This window comes from Zalophus californianus, chromosome 1 (genome assembly GCF_009762305.2).
Source record: "Zalophus californianus isolate mZalCal1 chromosome 1, mZalCal1.pri.v2, whole genome shotgun sequence".
NCBI classification, from domain to species: Eukaryota; Metazoa; Chordata; class Mammalia; order Carnivora; family Otariidae; genus Zalophus; species Zalophus californianus.
This window is the reverse complement of record NC_045595.1, coordinates 154,191,925-154,219,178: the sequence shown is the minus strand read 5'-3', so window position 1 is coordinate 154,219,178 and position 27,254 is coordinate 154,191,925.

Below are 27,254 nucleotides of genomic sequence, written 5' to 3'. Positions count from 1 at the left end.
TTCTAACCAGATGAGGCTATGGTCTATACATCAAAGATAGGTTGTGTACATTTCTGTAACAGAATTTTTTTATTGCTAATTGTACTTTCTGAGATAATGCTGTAATGCCTCACTCCTTGAGCAGCTTATGGAATACATCAGATAAATACCTTCTTTCATGCTAGCTGTAGTTTCCCTTAAAGTGTCTTGATATTTTCATAAGGTGTCTTTAAGTAGATTTGTTTCCCATAAGACTTATGCTGTGAACATCTATCAGATTCAATTCATTTTAATGAATGGTGTGGGTTATTTTAGTTAAGCTTGTATTAGTTAAGGTAAAGGTTAAGGTGCTGTTAAAAAAATTTAAAAAGCTTAAATAGTGGCTTAAAAAAAAGGTTTGCATGAGAGACGATGGACCCTGAAAAACAAACTGAGGGTTCTAGAGGGAAGGGGGGTGGGAGGATGGGTTAGCCCGGTGATGGGTATTAAAGAGGGCACGTTCTGCGTGGAGCACTGGGTGTTATACGCAAACAATGAATCATGGAACACTACATCAAAAACTAATGATGTAATGTATGGTGGTTAACATAACATAAAAAAAAAAAAGTTTGTTAGTTGTTCACAGAACAGTAGGCAAGTGGTCCAGGTTGGTAGGCAGCTTTGCTCCTTGCAATCATTCAAAGATTCAAGTTCCTGCAGCACCTGAATGGCACAGTCAGTTAAGCGTCCAAATCTTGGTTTCAGCTAAGGTCACGATCTTAGGGTCTTGAGATCGACCCGCAAGTTGGGCTCTGTGCTCAGCACAGAGTCTGCTTGGGTTTCTCTCTCCCTCTCCCTCTGCCCCTTCTGCACACACTTGCGCACACTCGCTCATTCTCTCTCTCTCTCAAATAAATAAATATTTAAAAAAATAAAAAGATTCAATTTCCTCACATTTTGTTACTTTGCCCTTAGTATCCTATATTCATCTACCTGGCTGGCATGAGGTAGTGGACTCTTCCATGTTTTGCTTGTGAGAAGACTAGGGAAAGAATGTGAAGGAAAACACAATTGATGTCTCACAGCCTAGACTAAGGGATAGCACTCACCTCCACTCATATTCTACTGGCAAGCACTTAACTGTGGAAATGAAGGACGGGAAATAATAGGCTCTAAATGAGCAACCATGTACCCAGCCCTACCATGGGGGAGGAAGGAGAACATGAATTTTAGAGGACAAGGAGCAGTCTCTGCTACATCTGCCATCTTATGACCTAGTTTAGCTGGTTCACCTCAATTAAGGGGAAGAGATGGTCTTTTAACTATCCATGATTCATAGTTGGATTTGATCCTTTATAGTTTCCCTGCAAAAGTACTCTGCTGAGGGATGTTTAAAGACATCCCTTCAGTCTTCTTACTGACTTTTTAAGAATCTGAATAGTCCTTATTTTACTTATGAAGCATGGAAAATGAAATTAAGGGATAAAGTTATAGGATTATTTATTTTTCTACTACCTTCCTACAACTCATAATGGCTCCAGAGAGGAGAAGTTTTGGAATTAAGAAGAATATCCCTTAGTATAAACACATCCAAAGTCTGCCTGGCCTAGAAAGACTCGTCACTAATCTTTTGGCTTTTTAAACCACTTTAGAAAGGTTATGAAGGATGTGCTTTATGAAACTCTTACTGCTGCACTGCAAAATTTTTAATAACAAAGCAACCATAACAGTGCTATTAAAATAATTAATAATTCACTTGGTCCCTATTTAACTCACCATAGCTGCCTAACTTCACATAAAGAGATCAGGCTTCAGAGGTGAAACTAGGCATTAACAGGTGTTGCAGGATCAGAAAGGTGATTTGCCATTAGCTACGTGGTAAATGTCCTGGAAACAGCAGCAGACTTGCTGCAACTCAGTGCTGCCTGTGTATCAAGTTCTTATGTTAACTGAAATTATTATTTTGGTTAAATAAATTCCAAGGTATTATTATAAACACATTAATTAAAGTTGATAGTGTAATGAAACAGGTTTACCGTTAATTTCACACGTTACATAGGTAGAACCTGGAACACTTTAGCTCGAAAAAAATGTCTCAAAATGACACTTTGCACATTAAAGGGCACTGCACCTGAGACAGAAATGTATTTTCTGTTTGAACAGGGACAATGTCCAGACCCAGAGTTAGTAAACTTTTGCCAAAATAATTTATAGAGTGCACAGGCTTTAAAATGAGAATGTTTTATTTATTTTTATTTTTTTTGCAGAGGTTCTGTTACTTATTTCTGTATGACCGTAAGCAGTATTACTTAGCACTTCTAAACCTTAGTGTCAACATCTGCAAAATGAGGATATTAATTCCCTTATACGATTGTTGCGAGAGTTAAATTAGAACTCCTATGTCAAACATTTTGCACTGTGTGTAGAACAGTAAAGGGCTCAATAAATGTTAACACTCATCATTGTTATTATTATGATCCCCAAAATATTTATATTACCTCTCCATTCATATTGTTAAACCCGGGACTTATGTTTGAAACAGATGAAGAATTGTATTACGTTGCACATAACTGACAAGGACAATAAACATTATTTTTTTTTAATTCCCCAAGGGGAAATACTCACATTTTAACCATCAGATACTGGAATGGAGGCAGAAGCAGTCTTTGGGATGGGAGATCAAAATGGAGGACATAAATAGATGACACATGGGTGAAAATGTGTTTGAGGAACCAAACTGCTGATTCTACAAACTACAAGAGAGAATATCCTAGAGGATGGTGAGTAGTTTTTCACTTCTAAATGGGAACTGAGGAAATGAGCTTTAAACAGCCACTGAATCACACATATGGAGAAAAATTGTCTATACATATCAATAGCGGAAGAGAGTTTGGGCCATACATGTTTAGCATGTTTGAAGAAATGGTCATTGTGAAATACCTTCAAGATCTGACCTCACTAAAAACTTAAATGAATAAATAAAAGTCATTGAGACTGTTAAAATATATATATATTTCGCCTCTGGGTTTGCTATAAAAGGAACTCAGGGGTTATTACCATCTTATCAAATATTCCATTAAGACTAACAGCCCTAAAAGAGAACTGTCATTTGCCAAAATTTCCTCTGAGCTCTAGGAATCCTTTTTGTCAGTGTCATGCCTGGACCAGGATTCAATACGGAGAAGAATGAAATCAGAACCTGGTTAATATATAATTAGCAATAAAAGAAGTTGGGGCATTTCAATAATACATCACATGGTCACATGAGAAGAATACCAAGAAAATAGAAGGAACATGGGCTAAAGATAAATCATGCATAAGTGGTAAGAAGAGAATTAGATGGTAAGCAGAAAAGAGATGACAGAAAGTAGTAATAATGTCTTCTATTTGGATCTACTCTTTCTTAAAAGTAGTCCTTTGTTAATACTTATTCCATTTATGAGAGAAGCCTGGGACAAATATCTGAATCCTTATTTTGGAAATAAAAAAAAAATAGGATGATAAAATGACTTGTATAGGGCTTCTCTAATGAATCAGGGGCTCAGCTGGTACTTGCTCTCGATCCTGTACTATAACAATTAAGACACACTACTTCTGAATAATCATGGGGGAAACTCAACTACATTCCCCACATGCAACCGTATCCATGCTTTTCCTAATCCTGTAATACTGAGGTCATAGCCAAGTTTAGAAGTCCCTGTTCACCATATCTCCTTGTATACTGGTGATCCTATTATCAACACAAAATGGAGTACATAGTGCTCTAAATCTTTGCTGGTATGATCTCAGACACAGCAGAATTCACATTGTCTGAGGCTTCTTAGAAATGTAGAATCTTAGATCCCACCCCAGGCCTACTGAATCAGAATCAGTATTTTGGCAAGATTCCCAAGTGTTTCCTATGCTCTAAATCACTCACAGCCAGTCTCCCTTTGGGTGTACCATTCAAAACACCTCAATTCATGTTTCCCCATCTTAACTTATTTTTACTCGCATTGACACCAGGCAGAGGGGTAAAAATATAAATTTTGAAGTTTTCTTTTTCTGAGATGCTGAAAGGTATGTCAACAATAGCCATTGGGTCTGGCCTAGCCCAGGTCCTCAACAGAATTTTCCTATGGATGCTCTGAGAAGTCCGGGCCAGTGGTACTCCCTCTGATGCTCCATTGCATTCCTATATCTGAGATTTCTCCAGCAGCAGAGGCCTTGAAAGGGAAGGTTGAGAGAAAGGGCACATGGGTACTTATTCCCTATCATCCACCCCTAGCAAGGAGAGCAAACTTTGTAAGTAAGGAGCGTAAACTTAGCAATTGAGCTTGACCAGGTAGTCAGTGAGATACCCTAAGATGCACGTTTATGGAATAGATTGAGTGGCCTGAGCATTTTGTCCTTCCCTCAAGGAAGAGGATGAGCACCAGTTTGTTCTCTCTCAAAACTCTGGAAAAGACAAGTGGTCTGGAAAATATACCATAGTGTTCTGAAAATTTAAATGGATAACAGCATACTATTATGGAAACTCTAACAATAAAAAATATGTTAGATAAGTTTGGTTAAGTGATTTTGCTTTCAAGGGGTTTAATATCAAATTTAAAACAATATCATAAGATTTCATACATGGAAAGCACATTAGGTATTAAGAGGAGCACAAATAAAGTGCAGTAGAAACTCAAACAAAACCCATGTTTAAGTGAACCCTCTATAAATTGTTCCATAAATCCTCCTCTGTGTCTATCTAGCTCATTCTAGTTCTTCATCCCGGACTCAACAAGTAATGTATTTTCAACCTGAGAAGAAAAGAGATTAAGGAGACAACCCCCATTTGCAATTAAGTTCATTAATAAAAAAATTATTGAACTTGTGGACTTGTGTTTCCTTAGATGGATGAGGGAGGAAAAAATCATTCCTAAAGTTAGACAACAGTTATACAATTGCATATTTGAAGGTACAGTGATGGTGTGCTCATGAAACAATACCTCACTCTTGACGAAGAAACAGAGTGATCAACTGGAGAGAGAGATTATTGAGGGAAGTGCTCATTGTGATTCCTGTTAACTCTACCTGGACTCTTCCTTGTTGTAGTAGGCAGAATAATGGCCTCTCAAGGGTGTCCAGGGCTTAATCACTAGAACCAATGAATATGTTACTTGACCTGGCCAAAGGGACCTTGCATGTAATTATTAAACATCTTAAGATGGGAAGGGGCCCCTGGGTGGTGCAGTTGGTTAAGCGTCCGACTCTTGGTTTGGCTCAGATCATGATCTCAGGGCTGTGAGATGGAGCCCTGCATTGGACTCTGAGCTCAGCAAAGAGTCTGCTAAAGTTTTTCTCTTCCTCTGCCCCTCCCCCCCTACTCTCTTTCTCTCTCTCTCAAATAAATAAATAAATCTTTAAAAAAAATTCTTGAGATGGGGAGATTGTTTTGAATTATATGGGTGGGTCTAATACAAGCATAAGGGGCCTTAGAAGTGGAAGAGAGAAACATAAGAATATCTGACTACAGGTGAGAAGGTCTGAGTGATGGAATGTGAAGAGGCTTCAACCCCGTATTGCTGGCTTTGAAGTTGGAGAAATGAGGCCCTAGGCCAGGAAAGGCAAAGAAATGGACTCTCCCCTAGAGCTTCCAGGAAGAAATTCAGCCCAGGCAGCATCTTAATTGTAGCTCAGTGTGACTTGCATCAGACTCCTGACATACTGTAGGATAATAAATATTTCTTGTCTTAAGCCCTTAAATTAGTGACAACTTATTAGAGGAGTAATAAAAAGGAATACATTTGCTTAGTCTATTGTACTAGCAAAGAGAGGGCTCTTGCATCACTTCCTAAAACCTAGGTCTCAGGACGCCTGGGTGGCTCAGTCAGTTAAGTGTCTGCCTTCGGCTCAGGTCATGATCCCAGGGTCCTGGGATCAAGTCCCACATCGGGCTCCTTGTTCAGCAGGGAGTCAGCCTGCTGCTCCCCCTGCTGTGCTCTCTCTCTCTTTCTCTGACAAATAAATAAATAAAATCTTAAAAAAAAAGACCTAGGTCTCTATGTTTCAGTAAAGAAAAGAAAAAAGGAGGGGGTTTTGCAAATTTATTAATACACATTGTTCCTGTTTTTACTAAGTAACATCAAGGATTGTTAGAAAAACACACATAAAAGGGACATTTATTTAACAGAATTCATAGTTAGAAATTTATATGTTTTCGATCCAGAATCCATTTAAGTCATCAAAACATCAGTGTCATAGTTGAATAAATGTGATAGAACAAAATCTTTGAATAAAAAAGATGACATAAATTACCCTACTACTATAAAATGACTTTCTAATTATATGGGATTTCCATGAGGTTACATGGCTGTTCAAGATTAGGGGCGCCTGGGTGGCTCAGTTGGTTAAGCAACTGCCTTCGGCTCAGGTCATGATCCTGGAGTCCCGGGATCGAGTCCCGCATTGGGCTCCCTGCTCAGCGGGGAGTCTGCTTCTCCCTCTGGCCCTCCCCTCTCTCATGCTCTCTCTCTCTCTCTCATTCTCTCTCTCAAATAAATAAATAAAATCTTAAAAAAAAAAAGATTATATTCTGTTTTCTGCTCTAGTAGGCCATGCTCAACTAGTTTACACCATGGCAGATACAATCTGATTTAGACTGTTCTAGAGAGTGGTTAGTCCTATGGTACACCTGAGAAATCTACAGCATTCAGCAATCGGGAATAGTAGAGGAAGACATATCCAAGTCCTTATACTGCTCTAGGGAGGTCTTACAATCAAGATCTAATTTGGGACCAGATGAGATCTCACAAGGATATACCAAACTGAAGCAAATTTCTTGAGCTAATTCTGGTCTGGACTAGACTCAGAGGAACTTTGGATGAAGCCCAGGCAGCAAGGATAACTAAATCCAAGATAGAATTTTTATGACAAATCAATTCCTCTTAGTTAATCATGCACCAAGCACTATCTTCGAACTACCAGCCCCAGCAAAGAACTCAGTAACATTTCTATAAACAGAGATAGACACGTCAAATTATATAGCATAACACAAATGTTCTGACCATATTTCAGGCATTTTTTCAACACGAAAGCAAATTGCCTTTTAGCAAAGCCCTGATCCCGGGTATTTAGCAATACCTAATCCCAGGCACATTTTGTGTAAAGATCCTAGGAAATTCAAGAACTATGCTACGAAAGAGCTGAACCGTTTGAGTAGAGATCCCATCAATGATTTCAAACTTAACATTACTTAACAAAAGAAAACACTTCAAGGAAAGGACATTCTAGAGATGAGAGGTGAAAGTCCATATGAAACAGAAATTTACTACCGGAGCGCCTGGGTGGCTCAGTCCACTAAGCATCCAACTCTCGATTTCAGCCCAGGTCATTATCTCAGGGTTGTGAGTCAAGTCCTGCATCGGGCTCCACATCCAGCAGGGAGTCTACTTGGTATTCTCTCTCTCCCTCTATCCCTGCCCCTCCACCCTGTGTTTGCTCTCTAAATAAATAAATAAATAAATAAACAAACAACTGAAAAAATTATTACATGTCATAAATGCTGACACAGTTCTCAGATTTTATTTAAAAAAATCTTCAGCCTTATAGCATATTTACTAGTGACTGGTATATTCCCAGCAAATTTTTGGAGTGTTGATAAAAGAACAACATTTCTCCAGCAATGAGTTAAAAAAAAAAGAGAGAGAGATCATTTCTTTACATCAAAAAAACTCAGTAACAGAAGTGATTCAAATTACAGGCTATCTGTTTCATCCGGAATGCCTGTAGCCCTCCATAGAGTAAATAACGTGTCCCTGAACAATGTTCTTGGAAGTCAAAATTCAGAAATGTATTGATTCATATTAGAGTAGTAGGTAATTTCTGTCATCTTTTTTTTTTTTTTTTAGTTTATGAAATTCCATTTCTGGAGCCAACAGCAATTTATAAACTGGGCTAAAAAGGACTTATATAGAGACTGGCCTTGCCTAAGAGGAAGAGAGAAGTCTTCATTGAAAAGGCAGAGCTTGTTTCTCACTGAATATCTTTTAAAATAGCTTTGTTCATTTTTTTCATCCAAAATTTTCCCTTTTCTTGAAATTGTTTGTAGTGAGAAGTTGGTTGGTACAGAAGGGAAAATGCTTAACATACAAATAAATTGTCCACAATTTGGTCAAGAATGTTTTTGAGATGTTAAGATAACTTCACATGTGTTTGGAATCAAATTATACTGGTCTCATCCGGGGGTAAATGGTGTTTGTATGTATGTGCCCATAAGCATCAATACTTTAAGCTGTCTGTCCTGATTGGCCTCCAAAGTTGTGTTACAGACTCTGATACGCTATGTAGTTCTGCCTAATTTACATCTTAGTTTCTCCTGTATCATCTTCAGCATCTATAACCAACATTTACGGAGTGAATATCGTATACATTGAATGATTTTTTGCACGAACCTGGTCAGAGGGTCCAGTTCCAGACAGTGAATTTTACAACAGAAAAAAAAAAATGGGATAAAAATTTGTTAGTTCCCTGGTCCATTCAGTGCTGCAACTTGTCCCTAAGCCAGATACCAAAAAGACCTGTCTGAACAAGCCTTCTAAGTTCCATGATTTAAAATTGACCAAAACTGTAAACACACTTAGCTTATCCTAAGAAGTTATAGTTCTGAATAATGAAAAAAAAAAATTAACCCAGTAGTTTGGCATAGGAAAACATAATGTTTAAATCAGAACCGGATTTAAGTTCTAAGTTCACTACATACTACTAGCTGACTGACCTCAGGCTAGACCATACATTCCTTATGTATAAAATGGGTTTGTGAATACACCCCTCCTCTGTTTATGGGCAGAACTGAGAGAAAACAAGTATACTGCCAATCACAGCGCCTGAAATTTGATTGACACTTAAATATTAGTTTTCGTCCCTGTCTCCATGGCTTCCTTTAGGAAGTATTATATCATTGACTATTTTATAAACTTTCTTCTTCCTGAGTAGGACTAGTTTTTGTTTGCATTAAAAAAGTCATTAAGATATTAAAAATAGTTTCTAATTTGGGTGCCTGGGTGGCTCAGTTGGTTAAGCATCTGCCTTTGGCTCAGGTTGTGATCCCAGAGTCCTGGATCAAGCCCCACCTGGGCTCTCTGCTCAGCGGAGAGTCTGCTTCTCCCTCCCTCTCTGCCTCTCCCCTCCACTCATTCTCTTTCTCTCTCTCAAAAATAAGTAAATAACAAATTTTAAAAATAGTTTCTAATTTTAGCATAATGGAAATAGCAAAGATATAAATAATGTTTCATGATTTTGTCTTATCTTTCAATCCTTATATTTCCAAACTAAAGAGTAATATCTTCAATTATGCTCAGAGGAATATTCCTTATTTTCCTTGATCATTTTTATTGGATTCCTGAAACAATTCTCTTCTGTCTGTACTTTTCTTTTCTATACCATATATATTTCTTGCAGAGAAGAGACATGAACTATATGAGAAATTTAAGATATAAACTCCACATTTAATAGAAGTTAAGGAAATCAGTGTTCCAGGTACTTTCTAGCTTTCTGCTTCAATCCCTATTACTGAAATTTATTGCCATATTGACAAATCGAAACTTTATTCTTTTTTTCTTGGGCTCTAATTATTTACTCCTTTGTATAAACTATGCTTACCTGTTCCTCTTTTTTCCCTTTCCATTGTGCATTGTGGACTCCCTTATCTATTGGGAACAAATACCTCTGTTTTCAACCTTTTCCTGAAACAGTCCTTCTTTGGAGAACAAGGCTTGGCATAAATGAAATTTAGCAGCAGGGTTGTTCTGTCATAATAATTTGCCCCAAAAAGGATCCATAAGCTAATGAAAGCACATAGGAAACAGTTGATGGTAGTAGAGCAGAAGAAAGAGATGGTAGATTTGGTGGTGGTAATACTACAGGTAGATTGGAGAGAACAGTGAGGGACTGAGTTGGAAATCAAATATTCATAGTTCAGTTACTGAAGGAGAAAGAGCCAAAGCCCAAGACTAAAGTTTTAATGGAAGAAGGGAAATGACACTTTTTAAAAAATATATTTATTTATTTGGGGGAGGGGCAAAGGGAAAGGGCAAGAGGGTCTTAAGCAGACTCCACACTGAGCACAGAGCTCAACGTGGGGCTTGATCTCAAGACTCTGAGATCACAACCTGAGCCTAAATCAAGAGTCAGTCACTTAACTGACTGCACCACTCAGGCACCCCAAGGGAAATGACACTTTTATAACTAAAAGTAAAGTGCCTACAAAATACTAAAATAATTCTCCCAATAATTATCTAAGCCAGGTATTCCCACTTCGTAGATGAAGAAAACAGAGAGCAGGAAAACTAAGCAACACATCCAACACAATACAAACAGCAAGTGGACCAGCTGCGAAGTGAACTATAAGAGTATTATCCATCCCAGAAAGAATCAGCAGTCTCTAGAAAGTCCCACGAAACAGCTCTATCCATCTTAGTTGTCTTTGAGATATTTGAGGCATGAATGGCAGTCCTCCATTCGACCATATCTTAAAGATATTTTTCTAAGACTAGCTTCTTTAAAAAAAAAATTTTTATTTATTTATTTGACACAGAGAGAGAGAACACAAGCAGGGGGAACTGCAGGCAGAGGGAGAGGGAGGAACCCAACACAGGGCTCGATCCCGGGACTCCAGGATCATGACCTGAGCCAAAGGCAGACACTTAACTGACTGAGCCACCCAGGCGCCCCGTTAAGACTAGCTTCTTAAACAAACTGAGATGTGATGCTTCAAGACCATTTGCTTAATAAAACCCTCTACAGTAGTATCTGTTCCTTTTCCCTCAAACTCAGAGGATCAGGACATGTTGGTTAGAATGCTTATTCCTTGCTATTTACCACCATACCAATCATTGGTCTGACCAATCCTTCTGAAATTAACCACATGCACTTGTACTAACATGATGACCATGAAAATGAGCTGCTTAGATCTCCTGCTGCAAAAAAGAGAGTTGACTGATAGTCCTAGATGCTGACCTCTGGATCCACCAGCACATTTATACCAAGGCTGTCATTTCTCTTGGTTGCTTTCAACCAAAAGGCACTAATTCAACTGCCTTTTGAGGGATGTAGGACTCCTCAGATGAATGGCTATGGACCAAAGAATACAGATCAATTTGGCCAAAACATTTTTAGATCTGTACCATAGTCTGAGACTCTTACTAACCAATCTCTCTTCTTTCTTTCCTTTCACAAATGTCAGACACCTACACTGTAGTTTAAGCCTTTTTTTTTTTTTTTTAATCCGTTCAGGTCTCTTCCCTTTATCCTTTGAAGATATCTGCACAATAGATCTCCTATACTTCTATATCTATTTATCTGCTTCTTGGAAGACCCAAACTAATACAACCACCCAAATCTCTTCTTTTCCCTGAGCATGCCACACTCATTGATGGCTCTCACACGAGACTCATGCATGTTCTTCATACTCCTTCCACAGTTTACCTTCACTCCAAATGTTTTCAAACCCCAAATCATAAGATAGGTCTTTCCACCCTGATATATGTTCAGGAGCATTCTCTCTCACTACTTCCAATCATTACTGAACTTCTTGAAATAGAAGCCTATACTTGCTATTCACCTGCCCATTGATAAACCATTGTTATGTAGCTTCTATATTAACTACTTTCTTGAGGCAATGATTTCACCCAATTCAATAGATATTTTCTCTATTCTTATTTTCTTCAAGTTTCACACAGCATTTGATATAGTGGATCACTCCTAGCTTGAATTCCTCTGGTCTCCTGGCTCTTGTAGAACTCCCGTTTTTTTGTTTGTTTGTTTGTTTGTCTGTCTGGGTTTTTTTTGTTTGTTTGTTTTCCTACAACTCTATGACTGAATTTTCCGCAAACTCATTTCCTCTCTGGAACTCTAAATGTAAATGATACACCAAGAAACTAATTACCAAGGGAGGTAATTGAAGAGGTTAAAAAAAAAGGGGGTAATCTTATTGAGTCTCAAGGCTTTAATTGTCACCCACCACGTACGACTACCAAATCAAAATTTCTGGTTTGTATTTCTCTCTGGGTTGCTAGTTCCCTACTTCAATTTGCCTGTTGAATTTCTATTGTATAATAAGTTCTACAAACTCATTTTATATCAAATTGAAGTCAATTTATTACTTCTTAAACTTGTTCTTCCTCTTGAATTTATAATTTATTTTAATGACACCATCTTCCTACTCAAATTCCCATTTGAATCTTCACTTAAGTTGTGACTGTTCTTGCAACTTCTGCCACCTACTGCAACTCCCATGTTGTGCCTCATCCAATTAGGTCACAGAGGTATCATCCCATAATAACTCACAACTCCAGGCTCCTCTCCATTTTCACTGCTGCATACCAAGTTCAGGTCCCCATTATCCCTCTACTAGATATTCTAATAGTATCTCATTGTTTTCCTGTACTCTGTGTTTCTACCATAAGCAAATTCATTTGCCTTCTAATAATTGCATAGTATTTCTGAAAATGTATTCTAATTATGACATTTTCATGCTTAAAACAGAATATTCCCATGGCCTATAGCAGTGGACCTTAAGCCAGTTACCTCAGCATACCGGAGTGTTGCCATCTATTTTGACATCTGTCAAAAGTAATTTGCTTTTGATCATTTGATAATTAAAATACTAATGTTTGAAAATGACTTATATTAAAAAATTAGAACAGATTCACAACTGTTCTTATCTTTAAAAATCACTCTTATTCACTTATATGATAATATGATTTCTTGAGAAGTCATACTTATTTGAATACAACTTTTGCTATGACCACATACTGCATGTTATATCGTCCTCTGTCACGTGTGCTGAAGAAGAAAAATGTAGAGAACTCTTAGTCTCTAGGATCAAGGCCAAAATCTCTAACTTGGCATTTCATAGCTCTTCACAATTTGGCCCAAATTGTGTTTTCTACACTTCACATACTCTGTGTTAGCAAGAAAACAGCGATAACCACAAAAACCTAAATTCTTTACTGCTCACTTATATAATTTATGCCTGCCTTTTTCCACTCTACCTTTGCCATGTTGTTCGCTGTGCTTAGAAAGCCCTGGTATTTTATTGTGCAGACTAGAGGTCTAAAGGTCAGGTGTTAAACGTTACTTTCTGCATGAAAATTTGACTCTCCTCTCCAGCTGGAAGTAAATGTTTTGCACTCTGAAAATACTTTTTTACCTACCTACTCCCCTGGTGGGACAGGTAATACTTTCTGCTTCATCTTCTAGTTTTAAAGTAACATTTTAATCATATACTAAACTATAAGCCACTTAAAAGCAGGAACTATTTATTTGTATTCCCCACAATTCCTGACACGTGGTTGATATTCAAAAATATTGAATAAACCGACTTTTTAAAGTTCTTTGTTAAGTTTACTTATTGGTCTGAAACATCCCTCTGCAAACTTGGCAATTTTCCTATATAACACTACTCCTAAATCATTTATTCAAGTATTAAGTCAAATTAATCTCAGATTTTTTTTTTTTTCCCCTGGGAATACCACTATTACCCTTTCTCCATTCAAGGAGAAGAAAATTTTTCTCTAAACTTAGTTTTCTATTTCTCAGCTAATTCTATTTTTCTCTCAATCCTCTGATGGGTGAGAGTGACAAATCTTGTGGAAATGTCTTAGTTATAGTATATCTAATGTTCTTTTACTCAAAAAATGCCTCAAGAAAAACAGTGGATTAGTTGAATACGATTTTTTTCCCTTAAAAAAACTATGCTCACCATCTTATGGCATAGGTTTTACAGAATTAAAAGCTATGTCTCTTGATTTCCAAGTCACCATCGAGCTTTTTTGTCTCCTATACCCACAACCTCTGCTGGAAGTTAGGTTAGTTTAATGTGAATGATTGAGCCTTACCCAGAGTGTATAAAAAGAATTTCAAAATTGAGTCATAATCACACAGTATCTGTTACTGTAGAGGGTAGAAAGGACTAGAAGAGGTCACTTATTTAATTCCTTTGTTCTGGGGACAGGAATACCACTTTTTCTGAAATAATGTTTATCTCGTGTATTCCTTAGAAATCAAGGAATCTACGGTGTACACCATAGTTTCATTTTTTTCCACAGATTTTATTTTCCTGTGCTGATTAACAACACAGAAGATTTGTCAACAAGCTCCTTCTGACAGAAGAAGTATGCTGAACCTAACTGCCTGAGCTATAACCTTGAGTCTGGCATAAAATGTTTGATAATTTGATCCATTTGGCCTTTTAGCAAATACAGTGCATCATATTTTTTCCACCAAAAGAACTTAATTTTCTAAAGCTGCAGTTGAAAATTTTGATGAAAAGTGAAGAGACACACAACTGTTCTCCTTTGTGATAAGAGGGAAAAACATCAGAGGCAGATGCAAAGTGGATACTTCTAGCAAAGGTTTGGTGTGAATCAATACCTTCCACTGCTCCTTGATGACTACAGGTCCAGAAAAGTGAAGGCATGTTTCCAGGGAGATAAAATGCTTAACTAAAAGCAACTTTGGATTACTTCTCCAAGGGGGAGGCAGTAACTAAAACCTTCCAAGGTTCTTCTCAACTTTAGCAACATGCATTTGTGTGATGAAAGACTTTTAGCATTTGGGATACCATGGAGACCACCTTCCTAAAACTGCTGATATGCAATGGAAGTAAAGAAATTTGTCAAAAAGATTATGATTTTCTTGCATTGGTGGGCTTTAATAAATCATGTCTATTGCAGACTCCATGGGCAAATGCCACAGAGAAGACTGAAGGTCTTTTTCAGTCTCACAACGGAGTTTGTTTCTCAAAGGCAGAAATGATCAGCAGAATTTTCAAGGCAAAAGGGCAGTCTCTGTGCCAAATCTCCCTAGATCACAAACATAATAGGAAAGACAGAATCATGTTATTGAATATGGTATACATATACACGATTCTTCTCTCTCTCTTTCACACACGTGCGCGCACACACACACACATTTATAATGCTCTGTCCTTTGTCGACCAAATCAATATTTCAGACACAAATGAGGTGAGCTCAGGGGAAGAGAGATTCATACTGAAGTGTGAAAACATTCCAGGAAGAAAAAGACAGATCTGTTTAAGAGTACAAATACAACCAATAAATCATGGTGAGCCTGTTGGGGGGACTGCTATTCCTTCTGGCAGCTTTGTAATTACTCTCTCAACACAGCAACAACTTTCTTTGGAAACAGGCACTCTATATGCAAGACAATTACAGCCCTGGGTATCACTGCTGGTCAAAGCCCAGGCTACATATGTCACAATCCATTAGTTAGGAGATGTATCCAAACAGCATCAAGTTTATTAAACCCAAGTGCCACTTTTCCTGATCACTTTTCTCAAGGTCTCCTAACAACAGTCAGTCATCGACTATTTCTAATAGTCTATCAATCCAGTCTGCAAATAATTCTCTTCAAGTGCAGACTTTATAAATTATTAACCTGATCTATGGGATCTGGTAATTCTCAGTTCAGCTCCCCCAAATAATCTTCTAATCATTTGTTACAACTCACAATTAGAGATCCTCAGAAGACTACAGTGAAGAACATTATTTCATTTTACCCTGTGAGAATATGATTTGTCTGGATTTATGTTTGAGCACTCTGGAATATATCTTGGGAAATTCAGGATAAACAGAGCAATGATACTAAAAATACAAAAATCATTCCCGGTTTTTGGTATACCTGATATCTACCTTGTCTGAAATACATAAAATATGTCTCATTTACACTCACCTATTTCATATTTAAGTATGTAATGTCTTGAATTATCCTCTAATTAGTTCACATGTAAAAACATAATTTTGCCAATTAATTTGTGAGGGAAAAGGCCAAGTTTTGAATGGTCTCATCCTGGCAGCAGTGATGTGCAAGAACTGGATTGTACAAGCTTATAAGAGCCAAGTTTTAAATTTTCAAAAAATTCTGTCAGCCATTATAAAAAATAAAAATATATAGACTTATAATTAGATAAATTACATTAAAAGTAAAGGTAATAAATATTCAGAACTCATTACCCCTTAATCATTTCACCATATTTTACTATTATTTGTGGCCTTAAGGGTATTAAAATCTGATGTATTTCTATGTTGACAATGATATAATGGTGTGATACTGTGCATCCTTTCACAACTTTGTGTTCAGCAACTTCCCATTCAATGACTTCACCTTGATAGCTTGAAATCAGCCATGGTGGAGATATCTATACCACAGAAGTCAACAAATACTAGAAACCAGAGTTCTCCCCTTCCCCCCAGAAAGCTGGTTGTTAACTTTTACCATCATACCAGTAATCATTGTTGAAATCACTGAAACGATCTAAGCTTTAGAATTATCTTCCAGAGGTAGGAAAGGAAACCACAGTAGTAGACAAATCAATCACTACCTAACTTCCCCCTCCCTGACCATTCTGAGGAAAGCTGTTTCATGCACAGCTCTTACTTTGTGTAGCCATCTTCTATACTGAGGGACCTGGCCTAGGCTCACTCCTAACCACAGATGATTGCACCAGGGGTGGGACTTGATTACTGTAGCTGGAATTTGGCATGTGTGGCTAATTTCCTTTCTTGGAAAACTAGAACAGAGTGAGTGACTGAGGTATGGGACAGATGGCCGTGAAGTCAACTCAAGCACAAGGATATTGTGCTCTGATAGTCCCTATACTGGTCCTGGGGAAGACCTTTTTTGGGCTGCATACACTAAGAGTTCCTCAACTTTTCTTTCTTTCTTTCTTTTTTTTTTTTTTCATTCTTTGGATCTCATTTTGTGCAAAAAGTGAGGTCATAATCCAAACTGCAGTGATTAGAAGTCTGACTCGATTGTGTGCTTCTTCTATGAGGACTCCAAATGAGTTCACAGCTTAATGATTGCTAACATGAGCACTGCAGTAGGTACCCCATATACGGTTTCATTTGACTCTAACAACCTTATAAAGTAGATGTAGTCATTATCCCACTTTGCAGATGAAAAAAAAACAGAAACTTAGAGAGCTTAAGCGATGTGCTTGTTCACATAACTAGCAAATGGTAGAGCTGGTTCTAGGACTTCTCCTTTTAACCAGCACACAAAAGACTGCAACCCATGGCAATAAAATATTTAGGCCTCAAGAAGGAACTAATAGTCAAAGACTGAAAAACTTTAGGAACATTGATGAGAACAAAAGAAACACCGCCATTAATGGTATTTTTAGTTTTATGACGCCCAGATGACTGTCAGAATTTTAATGATTGGGGAACTGATAAAGACACTCAGGAAGATTTCAGAAAGTCACATGAATTCTCATTCAGTTGATTTGAAGACTCATTATTAGAGAGATCACATTCAGGACAGAAGAAAAAGTCTTCCCTCTCTATTCTGGCTGATCAAATGTTGCCACATCATACACTTGTTTCTAGGCAGCAAATGAGACATTGATCACCTGAGTTAATTCAGGGGCGACAATTCAGGAAAGTGAAGTGAATGGACATCCTAAAGATGAGGAACACCTGATAAGGAAAAAAAAATAAGCATACTTGGAGAAGAGAAGAGTTAAGGGATACATCAGAACTGTCCACAAATATTTGATAAGCTGTCATCTAAGAAACATATTAGACTTACTTTTAACCTTAAACATCAGAATTGGATTCAACTTGGAATAGTTAGAAAATGAATAATTTATTTAAGATAGAGCATTCTAGTGATTAGAGCTGATGAAATACAAAGTCGTCTTCTCGATGCAGTACCAAGTTTTCTCTGTCTTTGAAGGTGTTTAAACAGCTGAGGAATCCTGGCAAAAGAGATTCAGGATGATCTTTGAGGTCATTTCAAACTCTGATATTCCCGTTCTAGGCTGAGAAAGGAAGAATTGAGATTGTTACCCCTAATTACTCCCAGTGTCATATCTTTAACTGCATACAATCTAAGTTTTCCAATAACAAGCTCATTCGGGCAGCCTCTTTTCAAAGGCCTTATCCAGAACAGGTGGCAAGAATAGGGGGTAGAGAAGATATAAACCAGAGTTGAAAGAGGACCCACCCTCTTAGCTGAGAAAAAGCAACCCCTGAGCTTGGGGTCAGAAGTGGCCATTTTCACCAGCTAATACAAATTATTAGGCAGTTGTAGGAAATGTTATAGGAAAAAAAGGTCCTATTAAATGGAAAATGAGGGACTAGTCAAAAAAGAAGGGAACAAATTATTTACTCATAAAGACTTTGTGTGACCCCTGCACTATTTACAATAGCTAAGATATGGAAACAATCTAAATGTCCACTGAGAGATGAATGGATAAAGAAAATGTAGTACAAACATACACTAGAATATTATTCAGCTTTAAAAAAGAAAGAAACCCTGCCATGCTGCCAGGGGCTGTTGGGAGAGGGAAATGGAGAGTTGTTGTTCAAAGGGTATAAAGTTTCAACTCTGCAAGATAATTAAGTTCCAGAGATCCACTATATAACATTGTGTAGTTAACAATACTGCACTGTGTACTTAAAAATCTATTACAAAGGTAGATGTCATGTTAAATGTTCTTATCACAATAAACAAACAAACAAACTTTCCAAGTCAATGCAATACCAGTGTCAGAAAATGTATCCAGAGGAGTGGGAAGTTGGTGGTGTATCCTTATTTGTAAGAGGATGGTGAGCAAAATGTAAAAATACAATGTAACTTATCCTCAACACATACTCTAAAAATCTTGGATGAATACTAACATAACTATCATCAAGAGAAGACTGGTTTACCTTAATTATTTCTTTGACACCTGCTTTCAGCAATTCATTACTCTGGTCGATAAGGGTACTATTGTAGTTACAAGCGTAAGTCTTAATTGTTTGAAGCCATTAATAGAGTAACAACTAATATGACCATGTCATCAAAATTTTTCTGCCGAGACTGCTGTTTATCTGTTGTTGAAAACTGAACATTTAGTCATCTGGTTTGCTGCTTTTCCTATGCATGGGGTGGACCAGATGCTAATTATGAGCTCAGCCTCTGTGGTCAGACTGCCTGCAGTTGAACGCCAATGTGGGCCAACTTTGGAGAAGTTACTTAACTTCTCTTTGTCTCCTTTGTATGTGCAATGGGTATAATGATTGTACTTGCCTTTTAGGCTTATTGTGAGGAACAAATTATGTAACATATATAAAGTTAAACATTTAAGACATCTCCTTGCTATGATAGACACTCAATAAGTAATAGTAGCAGTAATGATAATAATTGCTATTATTTTATTAGTATAAACATAAACTTTGAAAAAGAAATTTAGTTTCATTTCACTGATCAGGCTGACTTGATTTCTTTCTATGTTATATAGCCTAAGACTACTTTAACCCTTTCCATTAGGCATAGACTGACTTATATATAAACAGTGGCAATTATATTGACTTTACTTCATTTTAAAATACTGGTAATAGTAGTTAAAGAATAGAAAGGTGGTTGGCTCAGATTTATTAAAAATTTATTAAAAATTGAAAAATTCACATCAGAAATGATTGTTTCTGTTCAGTGCACATCATTTTGATACAAAGTGTAATTCTGCTTCCCAGTACCTGTATGTTAGCTATTTGGAGAACAGTAGAGTGAAGTTAAAAATCATGTCACATTTTATCTTCTTGAGTCTCTGCAACTGTAATGGCTGATGAGTGAGGCTGAGATTTGATGACGAATGATGATGAATGATTTGGAATGATAAGAAAAGAAAAAAAAGTGTTCTTAAAGATTAAAAGCATGTGTACATACTTACACATTCAAGTTGCTTGACATTTTGGGTTCTGGAACAGTTGTGTACTTTAGAACTCTCTGCTAACATCATCAGGTGTTACACTGGGCTTTCTCATCTAGTAGCCACTTAGCCATATGTATTTATGGCTAGTGGCTATTATATTGGACAGTGAAAATATGGACCATTTTATCATCACAGAGAATTCAATTGGACAGCACTTCTAGAAGGCCAAAGTGGGAAAGTTTGAGGGAAGAAAACATTCTTGCAACAGGAAAAATGATGTGACCAAACAGAATGCTATGGTTGTTCTTTAAATACTGGACATGGAAGAATAATTAATAACGTGTTCAGCATCATTTTCACTGCGTGGACAGAGAGACTGCTGTATACAGGGTAATCAGTTGTCAGGATGATGCAGTTTCTTCCCCTCTGCATTGAGCCAGCCTCAAAGGGCCTGGTGTGAGTGAGGCAAACCACCTGGGATTGTTGTGATTAGAGAGAAATGCATGTCAGCAGGAGGCTGGGCATCCAAAATGCCAAGATTAAAGAAAAAGAGAAACAAACAACAACAAAAAATGTCTCCCACAGTTTTGGCCAACAGACCTAATCACAAACTCTTTTAAAATGCAATTCTCTGAAAGAGATCTCTGTTAGCAATAAGCGGCAATCATTCCTCTTGCTCCTGTCCTTCTGTCAAGCCATGGATGAATATTCATACCAGGTTATTTTAATCACGCTTTTTTCTTGATGTGACATAATTCTACATAATTTATTTTCCCTTCTCAGGGGTTAAATTAAAAGAAAAGAGCTTTTTCACACCCTACCTCTCCCTCAAGTCCAAAACTTTTTCTTTTCCTTTTCTGGCCCTGAGACAGAATAGGACACAGGAAAACAGAGGTGACTGCACTGGCATGTTACCATTGAAAATCAATGCTCCTGTCCTTGGCCTGTCCTGTGGAATGTAATGTTCTGCAACACTAAGCTCTGCAGCAAGGCGCAAGGTACCTGAGGGAATCCATGGGGTCAGAATGTCAGGTTAGGACAGGTCCTCACCAACTGTGAGGGAGGCTTCCAGAGCAGATACATTCTCCCAGCCAGGTGCAAGGCAGTGTTCTCAGCAGTGAATCTGGAATCCACCGTTTTACCTTTATTATGAGGGGAGAAGTGATGGGAATAGGGGCTTCCGGAGAAAAAGATGCCAAGATGAAAGACAAAGACAGATACACACCTGCGCACTAGCACACTGAACTAAGCAGAAAGACCCACACACAGACAAATTGAGAGAGGCACAGCCAGAGAGAAAACAAAATGATTCCTGATTTCTTTCCTATTTATTCTTTTTCTGAACTCACAGTAAATCGTTGTCCAATAGGAACTCCTACAGTTTGTTCAACATTATGTTTACTCTAAGTAAGAACTAGAAAATTCAGTATAATGGACAAAATTCAAAAACAAAGGAAAAAGGGTTACATTTTCACGAAAGACCTCCATTTAGCTTTAATTAAGAACTAATACAATTTACAAAGACGGCAATGAACACCAGCATAGAAATCACTAGTCTGTGTCTCAGTGCTGCTTTTTTCTCATCCCAGAAAACCAAGCTCTCCATTTTTGTTATGCTCTGACAAGCTGTTTGGAAAAAAAAAAAAAAAAGAACGCTCCCCAAAATCTAAACCAAGAGCAATTTCAGGACCTGGCACTTTCCTCACTTAACTGTCATTATGGAGTGAATAAAAATCAAATGAGGCAAAGCAACATTTGCTGGTCTTTTCTAAGCATGGATTAATTATTCCCAGATGAAAGTGCTTGCCTTTCCTTTTATCACTTGTTAGTTTCTACCTTTCTCATTGTTGTTGTTTTTTTCCCCCACCTCTGAGGGTCCAAGTACAGAATTCTGGAGGATAATGGCAAAACTTGGGCTCAGTGATGGTTATACTAACTTCTGTTTGCCTGGGGGCATTACAATACCTGGACAGAATAAGACACTGAAGGAGATATGGTGCTGGGTGGAGAATCAGAGATGTTCCAATTTGGACCAAAGCACTACCTGCTGCCCACTTCTCGGTGCCGGAAACTATTAGGCAACTCTAGGATATCTGGAAGTGGCTTTGATGGCTCGCCTCCTTTCAACCTTAAGAAACTCCCTTCTATACTTATCCAAAGTTTATTACATGCCCACCATTAACTAGACATTATAATCTTTGGATTCCACTGAGAATAACACATAGCCCTTATGTAAGAACAAAGATTCAAATAAAACCCATTTAAAATGTCCAACTTCACAGAGCTGCAATATTTGCATTTTATAGAAAACATTTTAAAATCATTTTAGTAAGTGGAATCCATTTTCTTCCATGAACTGTTAATATTGAATTCTTAATGGCTTCCCCAGGGTTTTGGGTCTTGCTATGAAGCCTTCAGTGATTTCATCATTGTTAAAGCACAGTAAACAATCACAGTTTATGCTCATAAGCATAAAACTCTCAATCTATTACTCACCCTAGTTTTTATATTCTTAAAGATGGAAAGAAAACTTATTTTCCATGCAATCTGAATATAAGACAATGCTAAATTGGTTTTTAAGCCTGGCGAATATTGGTATAAACATTCCTAAATTGCTTTAATGTACAATATCAGCATTTGAACTCTTATGGAGAAAATCATGCTTTCAAATTTTTCAGGTTTTTCAATAAGACACTGGCTGTTCTTTTCTTTTGTTGGAGCTAGTCTTCATTTTTGTTTCTGGTTCTTATTCTTTGTTGATAAAAAGACCATGTCAATTTGTCCTTCTTCTAAGAAACACTTCTAAACCCATCCTCAAAATCTTCAATTTTCAGTCTGGCTTCCAAAAATCTTTTAAAAAATATATTATAGACCTCTATTTAAACCTGACCCACAGCAAAAAAAAAAAAAAAAAAAATCACATGGCAAAGGTACCAAATAAATTATAACTACCATATGTGAATCCATTATCTTTTTCCCAACTATAAAATGTATGTCCACTGTTTAAAACAAAAACCAAAACAAAGACTATGTATACAGAAAGTAAAATCAATGTATTATTTTAACCTCTTAGATATGCGTCTCTCATATATTGATGAATCTTGGCTTATTTTTTGCACAATTATATAACTACTTAAAAACCAGTATTTTTTAGAGGTGCTTGGCTAGCTCAGTAAGTGGAGAATGAGACTTGATCTCGGGGTTCTGAGTTTGGGCCCCAATTGGGAATGGAGATTACTTAAAAATAAAATCTTTAAAAAAACTAATTTTTAAAAATTTATAGAATTAAAATAGAATATAAAGGTTGATACACTGCTTTTTATTTTATTTTTTTTAAAGATTTTATTTATTTATTTGACAGAGAGAGACACAGCGAGAGAGAGAACACAAGCAGGGGGAGTGGGAGAGGGAGAAGCAGACTCCCCACTGAGCAGGGAGCCCAATGTGGGGCTCGATCCCAGGACCCTGGGATCATGACCTGAGCTGAAGCAGATGCTTAGCAACTGAGCCACCCAGGCGCCCCTGCTTTGTATTTTAAATAGCTCTTGAGCACTTTCTTGCTTTCTGTTCTTTGTAAACATGATTCTGTATTATATTTTACCATATGATTGTGCCACAATTTCTCTAAGTATATTGCTATTGTGGGGAATTTGGTTGTTTATACCTCTTTTTAAAAAAAGAATAAAAGAGGGGCATCTGGGTGGCTCAGTCGGCTAAGCGTCTGCCTCCGGCTCAGGTCATGATCCCAGGGTCCTGGGATGGAGCCCCACATCAGGCTCAGCAGGGAGCCTGCTTCTTCCTCTCCCTCTGCCTCTCTTTCTCTCTCTCTCAAATAAATAAATAAAAAATAAAATCTTAAAAAAGTGAATAAAAGATAAGTAACCTGTTTTCTAAATCTTCTACTATAGTTCTGATTATTTTATTAGAATACATTTCTCAAAAGAAATGAGAGGTTTAAAGGGCATCACATTCAAATGTAACTGCCCATTTACTTGAAATTATATCAAGCCTACAAAATAATATGGGAGTAAATTTACAATCTCAATTTCTATTCATCTTTAGTCATGTCTCACAGATTTCTTAATCTAGATAGTTTACATATTTTTATTCTTCATTGGATCTATTCCCTCTTACAGTCTTTGACAAGTTTATAGAAAATCTCTTAATTTTTGTCTATTCATTTTTGTATCTGGTAACTTGTTGACTTCTTGCAGCTTTTGATATTTGGTGCATAAGGCTCATTGTTATAACTTTATTGCAGAACTGTTATAAGAAATTAAACTTTTATTTTGCCCTGATCTAGAATTTTTTTAAAGATTTCTTTATTAATTTGAGAGAGAGAGCATGAGTGGGGGAAGAGACAGAGGGGGAGGGAGGGAGAGACTCTCAAGCAGAGTCCCCGCTGAGCACAGAGCCCCATGCAAGGCTTGATCCCATAACCATGAGATCATGACCTGAGCTAAAATCAAGAGTCATATGCTCAGCCGACTGAGCCATCTGGGTGCCCTACTCTGATCCAGAATATTTTAGAAATTCTTTTATTTCTAACTTATTATTTTTTGTCTTGTTAAAATTCTCCTTGTTTCCCAATGTATATGCACGTCAACAGCAAATCTAGCTTACTTTCAATAGATGTAAATAGAGTTCTTGACCTGATCTTGATTTTAACGGTTATACTCCTGGCATATGAAATATACTGATGCAGGTTTCAGATGTTTATTCTTTATCAGGTTGAAAGAATATCTTTCTTTCACTAAAATATTGTCCATTATTATGCATATAAAATTTCAATCAAATTACGTTTTTGGCATCTATCCAAATCATTTTTTTTCATTTGATGTATTGATATTTCCTAATAATGGGAAAAAAGTAGAAAATAAAAATGTTAGGTAATTGAGTAGATTCTTTCATATTAAACTTTCTTTCAATTAAAATTCTTTCATATTGTTGTATTCCTAAATTAAACCTTATATATAAATGTTATAAATCTTATCATATTATTATATTTTTCATATATTATTTAATCTATTGGATAATATTTATGTCTATTATATATGTATATATGTACCCACACATAGACACACATATAGGTGATGTAAGTGTGTTGCATTTTTATAGCAGTTTTGTTCAGATTTTAGTTTCTGAGTTTAATATTTCTGAAGCTGAGAAGTTTCATTTCTTGTTTTGGTTGTTCTTCCATACTATGAAAAAGTTAAAAGCTTATAAGCAACTGATCTTCGAGGTTTGTTAGAATTTACATATAAAACTGTCTGGATCTATAACGATTTAGGGAGTTAATTCTTTGACAAAATATTAACTTCTCTGAGGTTACTGACTGCTTGATTGATCAATTCAATTGATATTTACTGAGCCTAATCTATATGCCATCTATTGTACTGAGTGGAGAACCAGAAAATAAGACATTTATGGCCCCTATTATCATAGAATGCGAAACCCAGTAAGAGAGCCAGACATCACAAAAAGTAATTTCAAGAATAACTCTAGACATTTTCTCCTTAGGACTTCATATCAATTTTCTTTTAATATTTCATGGATTATTTTTTCAACGTGGTCTCTTATTATAGAGTGAAAAGATACACACACACACACACACACACACACACACACACATTCTGAGGAGAGTCATGGGCCTCTTTTGAGGATCTGATGGAAGTACAATGTTTCCAGAAAAGTTCAGTCACATATATATACACACAATAGTTTGCATAGATTTCTAGGATTTCTGAGAACACAAGAATCCCATCCATAAATTCTAAGCTGAACAATATTTTTCTATGTCATTATTTTCTTTTTGTCTCCTTGATCCAGAAATGTGTTGGAAGACACTGCATTTGCAAATAATTTTCCTTGTATTTCTAATAATTTCAGTCAATTACTTAAATGCTAGCATATTTGCTTATATATTAAAGCCTTAAAGTTCTTATATATTCATTATGGAAACTCCCTTTTTTGAATATAAAATTAATCTCTAAACAGCACTGAGTTTTATCTTTAATTCTATCTTATCTAATGTTAATATTTAATGATCTGTGTTTTCTTTTTCTTGTTTGTAAGACAAAAACACTGAACATCTTTAACTTTTTTTGTCTTTTTAAAAAGATGTATCTCTTGGCTGAACTATTTTTACCAATCTAATATGTGAGACTTTCAGATAATAATATTTGATTCATAAAGTTGTCATGAGGATTAATGGACATAAAACATTTAAGGAATGTAGGATAGCATAAAGCATAGTGCCAGGCACATACTAAGAATACATATTCCATATCATTATCATTATTACTGGTTATTTAATAGAAGGGTTGAAACAATTTACAGCAATCCTCACAATGGATCCATAGTCCTACTTTTGTCATTTTCAATATTTTTCTTTTTTCTAATTTTGTTAAAACTTTTTTTTTTAAAGACTTTATTTATTTATTTGACAGAGAGAGATAGCAGATAGTGAGATCAGGAACACAAGCAAGGGGAGTGGGAGAGGGAGAAGCAGGCTTCCTGTGGAGCAGGAAGCCTGATGCAGGGCTCAATCCCAGGACCCTGGGATCATGACCCGAGCTGAAGGCAGACGCTTAACGACTGAGCCACCCAGGTGCCCCTCAATATTTTTCTGATTCATTCCACATTTTCTGTATTTTCCCCACATTATACATTCTTGCATGATTCATAGTTTGCTCTTCTCTTCTGTGGTTGATACACCAGTAGATATTTTATTTTAAATTCTATTAGTGGTTATCGTTAAGCATCCCAAATAATCTTTTAAAAATGTACATACTGCAAACATGGAAAACTACAGAAAATAAGATAACTAACAACAGACGCCAATGTTGTAGACTTAATAGATCTTAACAGTTTGTTCTACTTGTTTCAGATCTTTCCCTCTCTTCAAGAAATAAACCATTACAGATAAAATCAAAGCCCAAGTCCACACTCCAGGGAGTACTACTATCCTAGCATTCTGAAGTTGCATTAGTCCCATGCATGTTTTCATACTTCTGCTACAGGAATCTGTATTTCTCAAATTATCTAAGTTAATAATTAAATAGTTTTCTGGAGTCACTGTATCGTAAAATTAGGCATTTCAAAGTTTTGCCCTGTGTTATTCTATTTCTTGTTCTTTCTATAACTCCAAGTTTTAGATATGGAATACTATGTTTTATTAAACCATGATTTTATATCACACTCCTTTTAATTCAATAATTATTTTCAATGTTTGACTTCAGTTTTATAACATAATTTACTATAATTATTTAGCTCTGTCTTGAAATGTTTTTAATGTTCCCTACCAGTCCATTTTACATGTGACTTCCCTATAATGGATTTCTTAATTTTATTTTATCTCTTGATCAGTTGTTGTATATTTTAGTTTAAATTGATATATAGATACTACATTTTATAAGCCATTGAATATTTAAGAATACCTTTTTAAAAACTCTTCACAAGGAAAAAAAAATCTGTGAAGGAATAAACATATCCCAAAATGTGATTCCCCACTAGGTCTATTGTGGACATCGTTCCATTGTCCATTGGCCCTTGGTCTTGTAGAGTAGGCAGTTAGCAGTCAGCACTCTGGCTATCTGGTCATTCATAAAAT